We start from the raw sequence: 14,973 nt of genomic DNA on the forward strand, positions 1-14,973 counted from the left end.
AAGCAGCTTCCTCCCTCTTGTAGTCTACATCCACACTTTCTTTTGTGCTCCTATGCTGAATGGATTTGAAGCCCAAACATTCTGATATTTCTTTTTAAATTGCCCAGAACAAAGAAATATGTATTCAAACAGGCCCTCTTGTCACTATTTTGTCCCATTTTTTTTTCTAAAAAGACAAGAGTGGTCTACATAAGCATGGTTCAAATAGCTGGGGAGAAAACCATCCTCAAATGGAAGGCAGTAACAGCCTATGAAACCTTCAGTGGTTCTTTTAGACAGAACATGCTTCATGACTCACCAGGATACTAACAAACACAGGACAGTCTGTTCTCTGAACTGGTCAGACGCAGACATTTTGTACCTGTGGTCTGGTGCAACCTGACAGTGAAATATAATGGTCACACAGTGGTTATAAATACATGGCAGAGAGATGAAGCATGGCAGTGAAATAAATAAATGAATTAAAACCCAGCCTTATTTATCACAAAAACCCAGAAGCCATCCATATGTGTTCTGTCATCCTCCCCTTTATTCCGTTTTAAGTGCTTGAATGCACCATGTTTTGTTATGTTTGGATAAAAGTGAATCATCTATTGCTATTTTTCCAGTTAGCTACACACTGATAGTGAGCGTGGCACCAATATGTGAATGGTAAACACGCTTCATATGAAGATTAAATCCTGGGGGATTCTGTTGCAAGCAACTGCCCCTACTTAGATAAACAGCAGTGAATCCACAACAGGAGCTGATGTAGAATGAGGGGGAGGGGAGCACGGACAGGGAGGGATGTATTTTCTCAAGTGTAGTGCTCTATTATTCAGAAATGACAGTTTGTGGATGTAGAATGGCCACAAAAAGAGCTAAACAGCACATCACTGAATGTGTTTAATGTGACTGCAGTGAAGATACAAAGTGTTTTTTTTTTTTGTGTAGCAGTAAACACAGCATGAAACTTCACTATATACTTCCCCAAAGCCGCAAATATCAAAAACATGCTTTTTAAGGCTGATAAGAGTGCCTTAAATTTAATCTTACTGAGTAATTCTAATGTTCTACAACTCTAAAGGGCAATTTAATGCAAATCACCTGCATAGCTTCAGAAACCAATGGCATCCTCTATCCTCCAACATCCAATACTAGCATATTAACTCTAATGGCAGCAGCTGGAAAAATCTTTGAGATGCTATTTTATGTGCAATAAAAGCCTTATTGTCAGACAGCACCATTATTGAGTCTTGACAACAACTCAGACCATGCTATCAGGTAATAAAGCAAATAACATTTCTCCATCTGAGCTTGCAGATGAAGCCTGAGGACGGCTCTTATCTCAGTCTGGTGCTGAAGACTCGCATGGCAGATGATCAATTCTTCCGTTCATTCAGTGGTTCTTCTTTTTTTTTAAAATGCACTCTTGTTTTCTCCAGCGAGATTTCATCAGTTGCAGTTGCAATCTGATTTTCTGCTATCATGGTAAATAAAGTGATTTTACTAAACAGACGGGTTTAATAAGTGCTCATTATTAAGCCTGACAGCAAACCTGAGGCTGGGGATGAAAAGCTGACGGTGTGTGTGTTACAGAAACTCTGCTTCTGATCTGTTTATGTGGTCTTTAGAATGTAAGATAAATGATTCTGCGTCTGGCATTTCCACAGGCAGAGGAGTTGGTGAATCAGTGTGTGTGTCTGTTTTCTCACTGAAGGCTTCGGGAGATTCCAAAAGGCAAAACACAATTAGTATTAATATAGTAATTAGTACTTAATGGACTTGTCACAATGAATGAAGTGTGTTGATTTAATTACTTTCTGCTATTTATATATACATTAATATTGAACTTAGAATAACTAAATTAGAAAAAAAATATCTGCTTTTGTTCTTTAACAACTGTGTTAAAATGTATTTTAGCCACATTAGCTGCTTTGCTCTAGAAATGGCAATGTCTTGTTGCAAATGTATGATTTTAACATTTCTTTTTATTTGAGCTGATTTACTATAAGCTCTTTTTTTATTATATTTTCTGGCTTGTGCAGTAACAGATCCACAAGTGGGATGTTTGCCAACTTACATTGTACTTTTCTTTCATGGTGGTGGTGGATCCACCCTTAGGACTTTGCTGTACCCTTGAATTTACTTTCAGGTCTACTGTGAGGGCAACGTTTCGATTTTTCCAATGCTTTCATATCTAACCAAATCCATTTCCTATCAGCTTTCTCAGCCTACAATTTAGAATTTAGCTCAAAGCAAAACTGTCTTAGTAGAGACTCAGAGTCAGTCTGAGATGCATTTTATCTCTTTTATTCATGTATTTTTTATGCTTTTTCCACTTGTCTTACATGTCCAAGGATTTGGTATAGCTGGCAAACTGCTGATATTTCATTCAAGACACTGAATTTGGCTACATAAATGAACTTCACTACTTGAGAAACTGCTTGAGGATACTGGTGCTACATAGAGGTGACTACAAAAAAACATGTCACATTAAACACAGTAATTTTGATAACATGAATAGTTGGCGGTGACTCTCTGATGGCCTCTAGAATTACTTTGTCAAAAACCTGTTCCTTGATAGATGCTGAATGACAGCATATTAGTCTGCTAATAAACTCTGCATTTTTGCGAGGTGAAGTACAGCTGCAGGAGGAGGATGCAAAGGCTTTTCAGGCACAATTTTTCACCCGGTGGGCTCATTGTTATTCACTGCGTGTTATTCAGCATTAAACGTTTGACGCACACGCGGGTGACGTCACATAATAAACATTTCTCTGCACAATCAACACGAAGCAACTGATAAAGGAGAGTCACCACAGCTATGGCTCACAGGCAGGGCACAAAGGAGACTCTGATTAAAGCTGTCCAGTGCTGTCATGTGTTTTGTGAGCTGTGCTGTGAACTGGTCATCCAACAAGGGTATTAAGTTTAAAAAAAACAGGCTGTCAATTTCTATATTATATTATTTTCTGTTTGGAGGGATGTTATATCTATTATTACTAGAGCAGCGCTGCAAACAACGTTTGTCTTTCCTCTCCTGCCCGACCTCGTGGCCACATCCTGACAAAATGGCACAGGTCTGGATGATTTCTAGTGCAAGAGATGTGCAAGAGAAAGTAAACAGTTTGAGGAAGATTGGTAGTTTCGTTTTTTTTTAAAAGCCTGCTACGCTCTCCATTTGTGATTCAGTTTTTGGCTTATTGGCCCTCGAATAAAATTCATCATCCCACTGCTAAGCTTTACCAAAGTAACTGTGAGTCATGTTATTATGGTTTAAATCGTTTGTGAAGAAATGCCGAAGGACGTCCTATGCAAAATACAAGCACAACATTTGAAAAGACTTAACTTTCTATAATTTTTTCAGCTTTCACCGTAATTCGCACACAAGGTCTTATTATCACAGTTATACAACGATATTTATCACAGTTTCGTCTGGACTGCGGTGAACCAAGCAGCTTTTAGAGACAGTACAGAATTAGACTGTCGAGTGGTGGTGAGCTCCACTCGCACGGAGAGAACAATCCTCTCAAGAGGGGCCAAGTATATAAATGTTTTCATTTCAGTGACCAAACAACGCTGTGCATCAGCAAATTTCAATGAGGACACACTGTGCATATTCTTCACTGATCTATACCACTGTTGGCTCACGGCACACTTTGGCAGATTTCATAGACCACAGCAAGAAATGAGTTCTAGGAGCAAAAATGGTTTGAATTCAATAGATAAAATATGGTGTTTGATGAAGGATATGCTCACATTCTCTACACTTATTTCAGATTATACGAGTAGCACCGTTAAATGTCATATCCAACTAGAACTAACTTGATGAGCTACTGGTCATCAAAACAAATGTTCTACACGGTGCTAAGCTTGACTTGTTTATTTGCTACAAGGACTAACATCCTGGTATGGTCTTGAAACGGCAATATTTAGTCAGCATCAGTATCTAATTTGTTGCCTTTTCTTTGGTCCAAGGAATTGCAAATGACAGTTCAGATAAGCTGCAGAGAACGGTTGATATTTTCCCCCCAAATAAATCAGATTAAAATATTGACATGATTAAAATGTCGCACAATGCCCATTCTGCCTACTGTTAGTCTGTAAACAGAGCAATAGAGACTCCAGAGCAGATAAAGATTTACACTACAATGCACCGGCACGAAGATGCAATATAAGAAATACCTTGAAGTGTGGTCAGGTCAGTGGGGAGCATCTGGAATCAAACTAAAGCTGCTGTGCTGCAGATCAGCAAGGCTACCAAAGGAGTGTGTGGTTGCTTTGCTTGTGCAGTTGTGTGTTAGTTGCAACCACTGGTGAAAAATAAAGGTCAGAACCAAAGCAGGATTTGCCCTCTTTAGCCAGTCACTCTTATAGTGCCTGACAATCCTTTTTCAAGAAGAGAGACCGCTCTTGTACAAAATCGACTACAGAGAGGCGCACTAGTTGAATTCGGTGAGCGAGTCTCTGAAAACAACTAAAAGTAAAATGATCTTTAATGATATTCAATACCCAGGCCTCTTAAATGGAAGGGCAATAGCACCTCTTATGCGAGTTTGAAAATCTAGCCTCAGTAGGTATTTTTGTACTAGAGAAGAGAAGCAGAGGCACTATGACATACAAACATTGTGTAACAGGGTCAATATGTGCTGCTTAAATTACTGATTTTTTTTTTTAGGAATGTGGAGCACTGGATTGTTATCTTTCAGTCCACACGCAGCTTTTAGGAATACAGTGCATTTCTCAAATCCTTATGATGAGCTTGTTTAAATTATTCCAACTTAATCAATAAACTCCCACTGTGAGCTCGTTGCCTCTGTCTCACCTCCGCTGTAGCTTCTTTCAAAGTGCCTATGAAACACTAATGAAACCTCATACATAATGTCCTCATTTGCAGAACGGGAGGATTATACAGATATATTTGTGTGGTGTTGTTCAGTCAAATCTGAATATGACGGCTCTATATTTGTCATGTTTTTGATATGTAATGCAAGGTTATGTGCAAGCAGTCCACTTATGACACTCCCTCGATTCTTCAGTTTCAGCACTTATCTCTACACACTAAATGTGGTGATCCTCCTTGTTTGAGTCCACAGGGAATACACACTTGTGTGTAGGCACATGGAAGAACTGTTAGACACCAGTTTAATAACTTCCAACCTGCCAGGTGGGTTTTGTCTGCTCTGGCTGGGTCCTGTTATCAGTAAGACAGACTGTCAAGGTAGACATCAAATTTTCACACAATCCCCCATCAAGCCTCCCCACTATACTATCTCCTCTAAACATCATGCGTCAACTCAAGCTAGTGGAATTAGACAGTGTTACTGCCCACACAAACACTCACACACACATGCACAGACAGATCAAATCAATGGCTACCTTCCTCCACATCAGGAAGAGTTGTGCAGTGGGTGGCCAATGGAGGAGTCCGCCCACTCGCAGGATATTCAATTGCAAGCATGCACAAATTCATCCTCTCTCTATCTCACTCATGTTCGCATGGGATCAGCTACATTTACTCATGCACCTTTGGCCAAGTGCCGCTTGTGTGTGCACACCCACACGTCGACCCAACATAGAAACTCACGCACACACACAAACACAAACACTTCCTCTCTGTCACATAAAAACACCTCAGGACTTGAGCCACACAGAAATACTCCAAAAAGACGCAGCTGGATTTATGAATGAACTTTGAGGATATGAAAGTGGTTCTAAGTACACTTCCTGCTTTTCTTCAAAATGTGCATTAGGTTGCTCTTTAGAGACCAGCTTTACTGACTTTAAATAGACTGAAAAACACTTTATCAGGTTTGAGTTACTTTTTCACTAATTAAATTTACACAAGTACTGTACTTACATAAGTTGCATTTAATGTGACTTTGCACCACTACTATACTACAATGCAGAGGCAAATGATCTACTATTTGCTACACTTTATGATGACATGGATTAAACTAGAATACCAATAGGTTCACATTAGGCATATGTTTACCAAAGGCTACAATAAAGCAATGGGCTGTTCTACATAATTATGGTTTTATTTTGATATTACAAGTGCAATGTCATACTTACACTTTTGCAATTTTGCTCTTGGGAAATTAAGATATTTACAGCTGTATTGCTACTGTTAAAGAGCTGAGCACTTGCACCACTAGATTTGACAGCCTTCTTTTTTCAAAAATACACTTTAGTACTATATGTAGTATCTTGTGCTATATCTGTGCCAGCCTGGTGCTTCCACAGCCTTTCAAATTGAGACAGAATCAGGTAAGGGTCGTGCATGTGATTGAACACTGAACATACAAGTATAAAACTGGGGGATGGGCAGTAAGAATATTAACCCCAAAGCCTCAGTCCATTCCTCCTCCAGGCCTCTAGTTAGACATCACCATGAGAAATCTGCTCATTAGGACAGCAAGAAACCCATATATCAAACACAGATAGCTGTCAGTTCTCCTCTGGGGGATCTGGTCATGATACTAGAACAGAAAAGCTGCAAGTCTTAGGTTGACGTACTGTATATACATGTATATTTACAGTCCACCTTCGCTATGTGTGGTCTAACATTTGTAGGACAGATTCCTCCCATGGCACACTGTAGCAGCTGCTGTTAAAAATTCATAATATGAGCAGAAAGATAAGAGATTGATGACTTTAGGTGGTGTAGGACACTGCAGGGAAAATTCATGATGGAGTTAAAAATGTATTATATTGCAGCTTTGATCTGGATGCTTTCTACAATATGAAGCCATGTTAGTTCTGTCTCATTAATCTCCACAAAGACTTTTTTTTTCATGCAGGAATTCACTATAATATGAATAGTAAAATGTAAGGAACTAAGACTGTTTAATAAATCAGAGTTGGGATTAGTGTCTCTGCATGCAGGTGTGTTGATATGTGCCTTTTAATGGAGGCACTGTCACACAGTAGAATAGCTCTGAAACAGATGGTTATCTGTGTGAGAAAGGTCAGCGACAATCTTTCCTGCCCTTTTCATTCACCCTTGTGTCATGTAGCTTTTTTGAAGGAGGGATGCTGGCAGTTACCATTCAGCAGTGCACACAAAAAACACTTAAGCTCCAAACAGGAAGTAGAGGGAAGCCTGACACTGATGGTGCATGATGGTGGAAACTGGGCCATGACTGGCTGCGAGCCGTCGGGCTGACAGAGCGTACGTCTTCAGTGGGACCTTTTTTTGGTAGTGATGAATTGTTGACTGACTCGTTGCTATTGCTGCTGATGAAACCTGCCAAGACGTTGAGGCCCGCAAACTTGGAGATTGATGGAAGAGGTTGTGAATACAGACAGAAGTGACATTTTTATTTACCTCCACTTTATTTTGCAGAACAGAACCTTTTTTAAAAGAGTAAACTTGCACAGATCTTTGGATTTTATGCCAGAGAGAGAGAGAGTGCAATAATAGTATTGCTTGAGAGGACACACTTTACAGTCACATGGCACCTTTATTAACTCCAATTAGTTAGACAGCTATATTGGGTGCAATGAAAACCCTGCAGAGCGGAAATTGTTTTGCTAATTGTAATCAATAAAGCAGCGGAGAGATCAAACAGGTCAGCTGCTACATATTTTAAGTTAAGTGTGGTTTAGCCCAACACCCACGCACAGTGCGCTACTGGATAAAACCTCGCTGTATATAGATATGGAGAATTCCAGTTGTATCTAAAAGTCCCGATCTCCTGTGTGATTGTCCGCCTGAAAATGGCTTTAAATTAGTTTTTTATCTATTAGAACTTCTTCATGCAACACTCACGTGTCATATATATACACACACAGGGAGGTATTAGTCCCTTGATTTGGCAAATTCAACCTCCGGAGATCCAATATTTGCTTAAAAATTAGTTTTTACATGGCACAACAGATCTGTGAATTTTGAGTCTTATTCTCTTAAAGAGTAATCTCACTGGGTGGATGTTGTGCCACAATGGCCAATAATTCTCTTAGCATACTTACACCATGTGAAGGTTGCATTATGATATGACTCAAAGAAATACAAACCTATCTTTTATACCAAACCATCACTTTCATCCTTCCCAAACCCCACTGAGACAAGGCCTGCTGTGACCCTCTTTTGTTTTTTCCTCAAGCTGTTTTCTGGCAACTTGCCCTAAGGTTGCTACAGAAATATCTCTGCACGTCAGACTCCCTATAGAAACACACCCAAACACATGAACACATGCACTGTACATATATCTATAGATCCATGCATTTGCACTGTATAAAAAAATGTAATACCGTTTTTTCGCGACCATAAGGCGCACCGTGTTAAAAGGCGCAGTCTCAGTTCCGGGTGCTATTTCTGTATTTAACACATACATAAGGCGCACCGTATTAAAAGGCGCAGTCTCAGTTCCGGGTGCTATTTCTGTATTTAACACATACATAAGGCGCACCGTATTAAAAGGCGCAGTCTCAGTTCCGGGTGCTATTTCTGTATTTAACACATACATAAGGCGCACCGTATTAAAAGGCGCAGTCTCAGTTCCGGGTGCTATTTCTGTATTTAACACATACATAAGGCGCACCGGATTATAGAGCGCGTGCATGGTAAAACATACCTGTACTAGCTTAAAACATGCATGCTAGCGTGTATTTTAAAAAAGGCAGCGGAAGCTAAACTGAGTTCAGTTGTACTTTATTGAAGTATTTAGCAATGTTTTCACGTTGTTTTTTGATCAATCCTCATTCACAAATCCATCAAAGTCCTCATCTTCTGTATCCGAAATGAACAGCTGGGCTAGTTCTCCATGGAACACGCCAGGTTCCCGCTCGTCATTGTCAGAGTCAGTCTCGTTGCCGTGCGGCTCCTCATAAATGATGCCGGCTTTTGCGAGAGCTCGAACAACAGTGCAAGCAGACACGTTAGCCCAAGCATCCGCAATCCATTCACAAATTGTGGCGTAACTCGCCCGGCGCTGCCTCCCAGTCTTAGTAAAACTGTGTTCGCCATCTGTCATCCATCGCTCCCACGCCGTTCGCAACTTCACTTTGAACGCCCTGTTTACACCGATGTCCAGCGGTTGGAGTTCCTTCGTCAAGCCTCCCGGAATGATAGCAAGCTCCGAGTTCATTTGCTGCACTTGGTTTTTCACAGCGGCTGTGAGATGGACGCGCATGGAGTCACAGATCAACAGGGACGGTGACGCCAAACCCATGTTGTTTTGCATAATGCAAATACCGGCACTATATACCAACTGGGGGCGTGCCTTTAGCGTCTTCTTTCACGCCCACACTTCCCCCTTTAACGTTCTCATTCTGTCCTCTGTCACGTCCTCCTTTTCTCTATATAAGCAGCGTGTCAGCAGGAAATGTTCTCAGTCAGTCAAGCGGAGCTCCTCAAAGTTACACAATAACATTTACACATTTTGGAACTCGGTGCACACATAAGGCGCACCGCATTATAAGGCGCTCCGTCCATTTTGGAGAAAATTTAAGACTTTTAAGTGCGCCTTATGGTCGCGAAAATACGGTACTCACATAACTGAACTTGGTCACTAAGAATAAAGATGAAGATGCTGGGCTTTCAACAAGTGCAAACTAAGACCCAATCTTACAACTGAACGTCTAAATTCTGTACATAGGGGGGGATAGTTAGAGAAAGAAACAATATAAAGTATACTAGGAAGGTGTTAGACCACCAGAGGAGCCTCAGTGCATCTTGTCATTGATTCTCCAAAACTCTGTAGCTCTACTGAAGGAATTAACTCTATATTTCCATAAGATATTTCCTTCTTTCGGTGTTTTGCTGATGTTGGTGGCACTGTTCCCTCTAAGCTGCGCACGTGCGCAATTGCGCACTGCTGACATGGTCTCCACGCACAGAAAATCTGCGCTGCGCACAAAAAAAAAATCTACCTAAATTGTAAATAAAATAAACACGTAACAAATCATTCTGTGCTATTTTTCAATGTGAGTCAGTGAGTGACCGGTGACTGGCTGCTCCAGCCAATGATGCGATTCACATACGTATTTACCATAGACTGTATATAATGGTATTTACGCAGCTAATCAATGTCAGGCGTCCTTATGTGCAGCCATCGTTGTTGTCATAGATATGAATGAGTAGATAGGACACGCCCCTTTGAGCTACATGCTACTGCGAGGCTAAGCTAGTGGGGGCAAAGTTTCAGTGCATTACGTTGATGTAGACGGTGTGAAAACGGAAACAAGTATACCGGCTCACTGCGCTGCTGTTACGGCCAGCGTCTCCTACCCTGTGTGTGTGTTTTAACTATATGTTGTGGCTATGCAAATAGAGCTGTGTGATCCCCACTCCCTGGTTGGACCACGACGGCAGAGGCGTGACTCTCCTTAGCTGATAGTCTTCAGTATGAATGTATAAAAACTGCTGTGTTGCCTGCCTATGAGTTGGTTCCTGAGGCTTATAGACAAAAATTCAGGAATCATAAAAAAGCCCAAACCCAGACACAGAATTTGGCAAGGGCACAGTCTCATACTTGGGGAGACAGGTGGGCCAAGGTCAGGTGCGACCCTTAGAGGCGAAAATCTCTGCCATTACTGGCTATCCGGTGCCTTCCACCCGTAGAGCCCTACGCCGTTTCCTCGGCATGGCAAATTATTACAAGTGTTTCTGCCGTAGTTTCTCCACTGTCGTTCGTCCGCTGACAAACTTGCTCAGCACCAAAGTTGATTTTGTGTGGTCCCCCGAGTGTCAACATGCCTTCGAAAGTGTAAAGTCTCTTCTTAAGGGGAGGGGTGTTACGGCCAGCGCCTCCCACCCTGTGTGTGTGTTTTAACTATATGTTGTGGCTATGCAAATAGAGCTGTGTGATCCCCACTCTCTGGTTGGACCACGACGGCAGAGGCGTGACTGCAACCAGGAGTCCTGCGATTGGTGCGGCGCTCACCAGGCTGACCAACCGAAAACTGCCAACTCTTTTAAAAGCGTTGGCAGTTCAACTGAACGAGGCAGCTGACTTCTAGCGTGTCATTCTGTGTGATCTGTGTGGCTGAGGCAAGATAGACTGTGTGGTAGGAATTGGGCCAGGGTTAGAATTAAATACTGATACAGCAACATTTCATTTAATTACAGGTAGTTTTCTTTTGTCTAGTTTTCACCAGGATTAGGGGTGCTGACTCCCATGTAGTTTTGTTTTGTGTTAGTTCCCAGGTAGTGAGCCTTTTTGTTTACTTTTTTCTTTTGTCCACCGCGATTGTATTGTAGTGTATTGTAGTGTAGTGTTAAGTTCTCCTTATGAGAACTCCTCTTGTGTTTTGCTGTTTTCTTTAATTTGAGCAGCACCCACCAGTCCTCTTCCTTAGTTTTGCCTCATTTGTATAGTATCTTGCACATTTTTGTTCAAACTTTTCTGTAATAAATAATCTGATTTTTACCACCTACAACTGTTTATGTTGCTCCCCCCCCCCCCTTTTTAATATGTTGTGTACAGACTTAATTACTTCTCTGTCTACTTTTCTTACTCCATGTAGGTTTCCCAGAGACTATGGGTTGAGGAGGAAGTGGAAGTTTGTCGGCTTAGACCTAGTGTCATTCCATCAGTGTTAACCTTCCCGGCTCATCTTGGAAGAGTACGTGCCAGAAAGACCACGACTAAGCAGCCTTGAGATCTTAGGCAGCGTCTCCCTGAGGTGGGTGTCGACGGTGTTCACAGTCAGGTCTGTGGTAATCCTGTCAAAAAACAAAACAGAAAAAAATCTAGATTATAAATCAACATGTAACCAAAGCACTCTGTGTATAACGCCATAGTATAGGATGTAGTTCAGAAAATGCCAAAGTATAGTATGCTTTACTCAAAAATAACATAGTATGGCCTGTAGTTCATAGTACAGCGTGTTGGCAAGAACAAAACCAAAACATAGATTATTATGTGGTTCAAAAAGCGCAAAATGATAGGATGTTGCCTAAAATTGTCATGTATGATATGTGGGTCAAAAAATGTCATAATGCAGTATATTGTCAAAATAGTATGTAATTCAAGAAAACATCAGAGTATAATATGTCATCTAAAAAATGCCATAGAATAATAATTTCATTGCACAAGTAAAAGTATAGTAACTTTTAAAACTGTTCGAATTCTTATATGCTGCAAAAAAAAAACAAAAAAAAGGTCACAGTAATATGTCAATTAAAAAAGCCTATAGTATGGCGTGTAGCCCAACAAACATCATAGTATAGCATGTCGCTCTAAAAACGTCACAGTATAGCCTTTAGTCCACAGCTGTCAGTAGGTGAGGAGCAACACAAAAACAGTCCAAACGCTGGTTTCCAGAGGGTTGGACGAGTATTTATTTGAAAGAGGAAGTTTACAACAACACAACATGTGAGGGGGTTAAAAACAAATGGGTGTTAGTAAAATATAAATAAATAAACAGAACTAAAAGTGAACTTCATGTTGACATTGATGGGCATTCCAACCAGGAACAAAGTAAAAGGTAATCAATACGAAAAAAAAAAAAACTCTTCCTGTTCACCTCTAAAAACCCAAAAACACACTGCAGTAGCACCCTAAACTAAAACTACCAATGGGTTTCCTGTTTTCCTTTGTGAACAATTCAAAGGTCCCTCTCTATCTCCCCACACATCCACCAACCACTGGAACACATCTCCAAAGTTCTGCCAGGCCAGCTCAGCTTCCCCTCAGAAGAAGTGCTGCCACCTGCCAGATGAAGGAGCCTTTTGAGAGGCAGCTGGCATCGTGATTGGACTGTACTTTGGTCTGTTCCAATCCAGCTTCAGCTCCAGAGACGGCAGGCGGGACGAGTCAACGGAGGCCAGGTGGACGAAGGTATGCAGCTGAGTACAATCCAGAAAAAAACAGAGGAGGAGTGCAGCGGCCCAGAGCCAGAACAACCAGAGTAGCATCATATGTCTCTTAGAAAACATCATAGTATAGCCTTTGGTATGAAAAAACGCCATCATATACATCATATATTGTACAAATAACGAGTCAAAGGAAAGAGACATACATTGTAGAATTGTAGTAATTGTGGGATGACTGATTTACTGATTATCAGTATTTTATTTTTTACTGATTTACGGTAATAAATAAATTTAAAAATGGCGCTACTTTGGCTCTGAACCTTTATCTACCTGTGGTCGCTCTGTCTTCTGGAGTGATTTGATTGGTTATACGTAACGAATAAAACTCCTTTAACTTAACATCTGTAAACAAAACAAAAACGTATCAACAAAGTTTTCTGTTAGAAGTTTGTGTTCTTCTAAGTTTAACTCAAGATTTTAAATACTTTCATTTACTGCAAATGAATATCTACTCCAAATGTCTCACTAATAATCATTATCAGCCTTAAAAACCCACAAAACACCCCTCTATACTCGATGACACTTAGTACAGTCTGGTTCCCCCTTCTATAAATCTGCTTGGAATCGTCCACTTCCTGTTTGTCAAAGTGGCCTTCTATCTGGACAGGTTTTGTTGGAGCTCATGCAACAAACATTTTGGGTAACTGCACTTTAATATGGATGGATGACACTGAATTAGAGTCTGTTTTCATGAGACTGAGTTAAGATGTGTAGCTCTGTCATTAAATAGGAAATTATTTGTCAGAATTCACAGAGGGAAGTCTGAAATGTTTGCTAGGTTAGCGTCCCACATGTTCTTTGGCTCAGCTAAAGCTAACTCTCTCCAACTTCTGGATCTCTTGAGTTGCTTGTTGTTAAAATATCTTGCTAGAGGTGCTGAAGCTCAGAAAGTCTGAGATGTTTGTTCAAAATAAGCTCATTCTCAAGTCTTCTCTGAACTGTCCTCTTTTGTTTTAACTTTCCCTAAACTTAAGAGTTAATGACAGACCAGCACATCCAGACTCAGTCTCATTATGGAGATATTAAATTTCAGTGTCATTCATTGATGTTAAAGTGCAGTTTTTCAAATGTTTGTTGCACATGCTCCCGACCAAACCAGTCCATGTGGAAGACGATGTGAAGAGAAAGCTCCAGAGGATGAATATCACACATTTACATTGGAAATTAATGTCCTTTAATTAGACACTGCCATGCAAAATTTGGATTTCCCTTTGTTGAGTGCTTTGTTGATGTTGGTTTCTAAATGTTTTTTGACACTCGGCCCCAAAGATTAAAACCTTTTACGGCTCACAAGCGGCAACAATTCACTCATTATCAACTATCTTTCTCACTAAACTAAGATAAAAAGTGAAAAACTGCCTGATTCCTGTATCATGAATGTAAATCTTTTTGGTTTTTATGACCGTAAACTGAATATATTTGGGTTTGACATTTTATAAACCAAAACAAGAAATGAATTACTGGAGAAAACGACAGATCAATGGACAAAGAAAATGTGTTTTCCAACATATATGGCTGAATTACTCCAACATTACAAGATACATACAATTTGAATTCAATTTTATTCATATAATGACAATTACAGGTCAAATTGTCTCAAGATGCTTTGTTTTTATATTTTTTTGTCATATTTAAAATATGACCAAGTAAGAAATTTAAACCTCTTGACTAATCCAATTTATTATTTAGTTTTTAAGAGACTAATTGAAAATTAAAACTTTCTCCACTAAAATTAATAAACATGAGGTCAAATAGAAGGAAGAGTTTTAAATACTGCAGTCCCACGATGACAAGAATAAAGTTTGTCAACAAAAACAAAATCTGCTGGTGGATTCCATTAAAATCCTAATAATTGATAAAGTGTGATACTAAAGGTTTGCGGTGCTAAAAATGTCAAAGTAAAGATATCAAGTTGAACATCTGGATGGAGGTTGATAAAAGTTGACCTCCCTTCATTTCTCTGGAGCTGACTCCATAGATTTTATGGATGGTGGTTAAAGACCTGCTCTTCTAGGCGTCTTCCTTCTAGTCGCTATAAAAAGTCAGTCCATCCTGGCCGACTTCAACACCTCTTCATGACAACTTGTCCTGCCTCCGACCTCGTGGAAACTCCAGAAACTCGGGAAAACCTGTGGAGACTCGAAGAACTCGTCGAGACTCGAAGAACT

At 40.3% G+C, this 14,973-nt stretch overlaps 1 protein-coding gene across 2 annotated transcripts in view; it reads left to right on the top strand.

The window, feature by feature from the left end:
- The first annotated feature begins 10,728 nt into the window (after positions 1–10,728).
- zgc:162592 (uncharacterized protein LOC561993 homolog) overlaps positions 10,729–14,973 on the top strand; it is a 41,859-nt gene continuing 37,614 nt past the window's right edge. For both annotated transcript variants that reach the window (XR_008602500.1, XR_008602501.1), the window contains exons 1-3: positions 10,729–10,995; positions 11,455–11,613; positions 12,544–12,770. The gene's annotated coding sequence lies outside the window, so the exon portion shown is untranslated. The remainder of the gene's footprint in view (positions 10,996–11,454; positions 11,614–12,543; positions 12,771–14,973) is intronic.

Source organism: Amphiprion ocellaris, chromosome 1, assembly GCF_022539595.1.
Source record: "Amphiprion ocellaris isolate individual 3 ecotype Okinawa chromosome 1, ASM2253959v1, whole genome shotgun sequence".
NCBI lineage: Eukaryota > Metazoa > Chordata > Actinopteri > Pomacentridae > Amphiprion > Amphiprion ocellaris.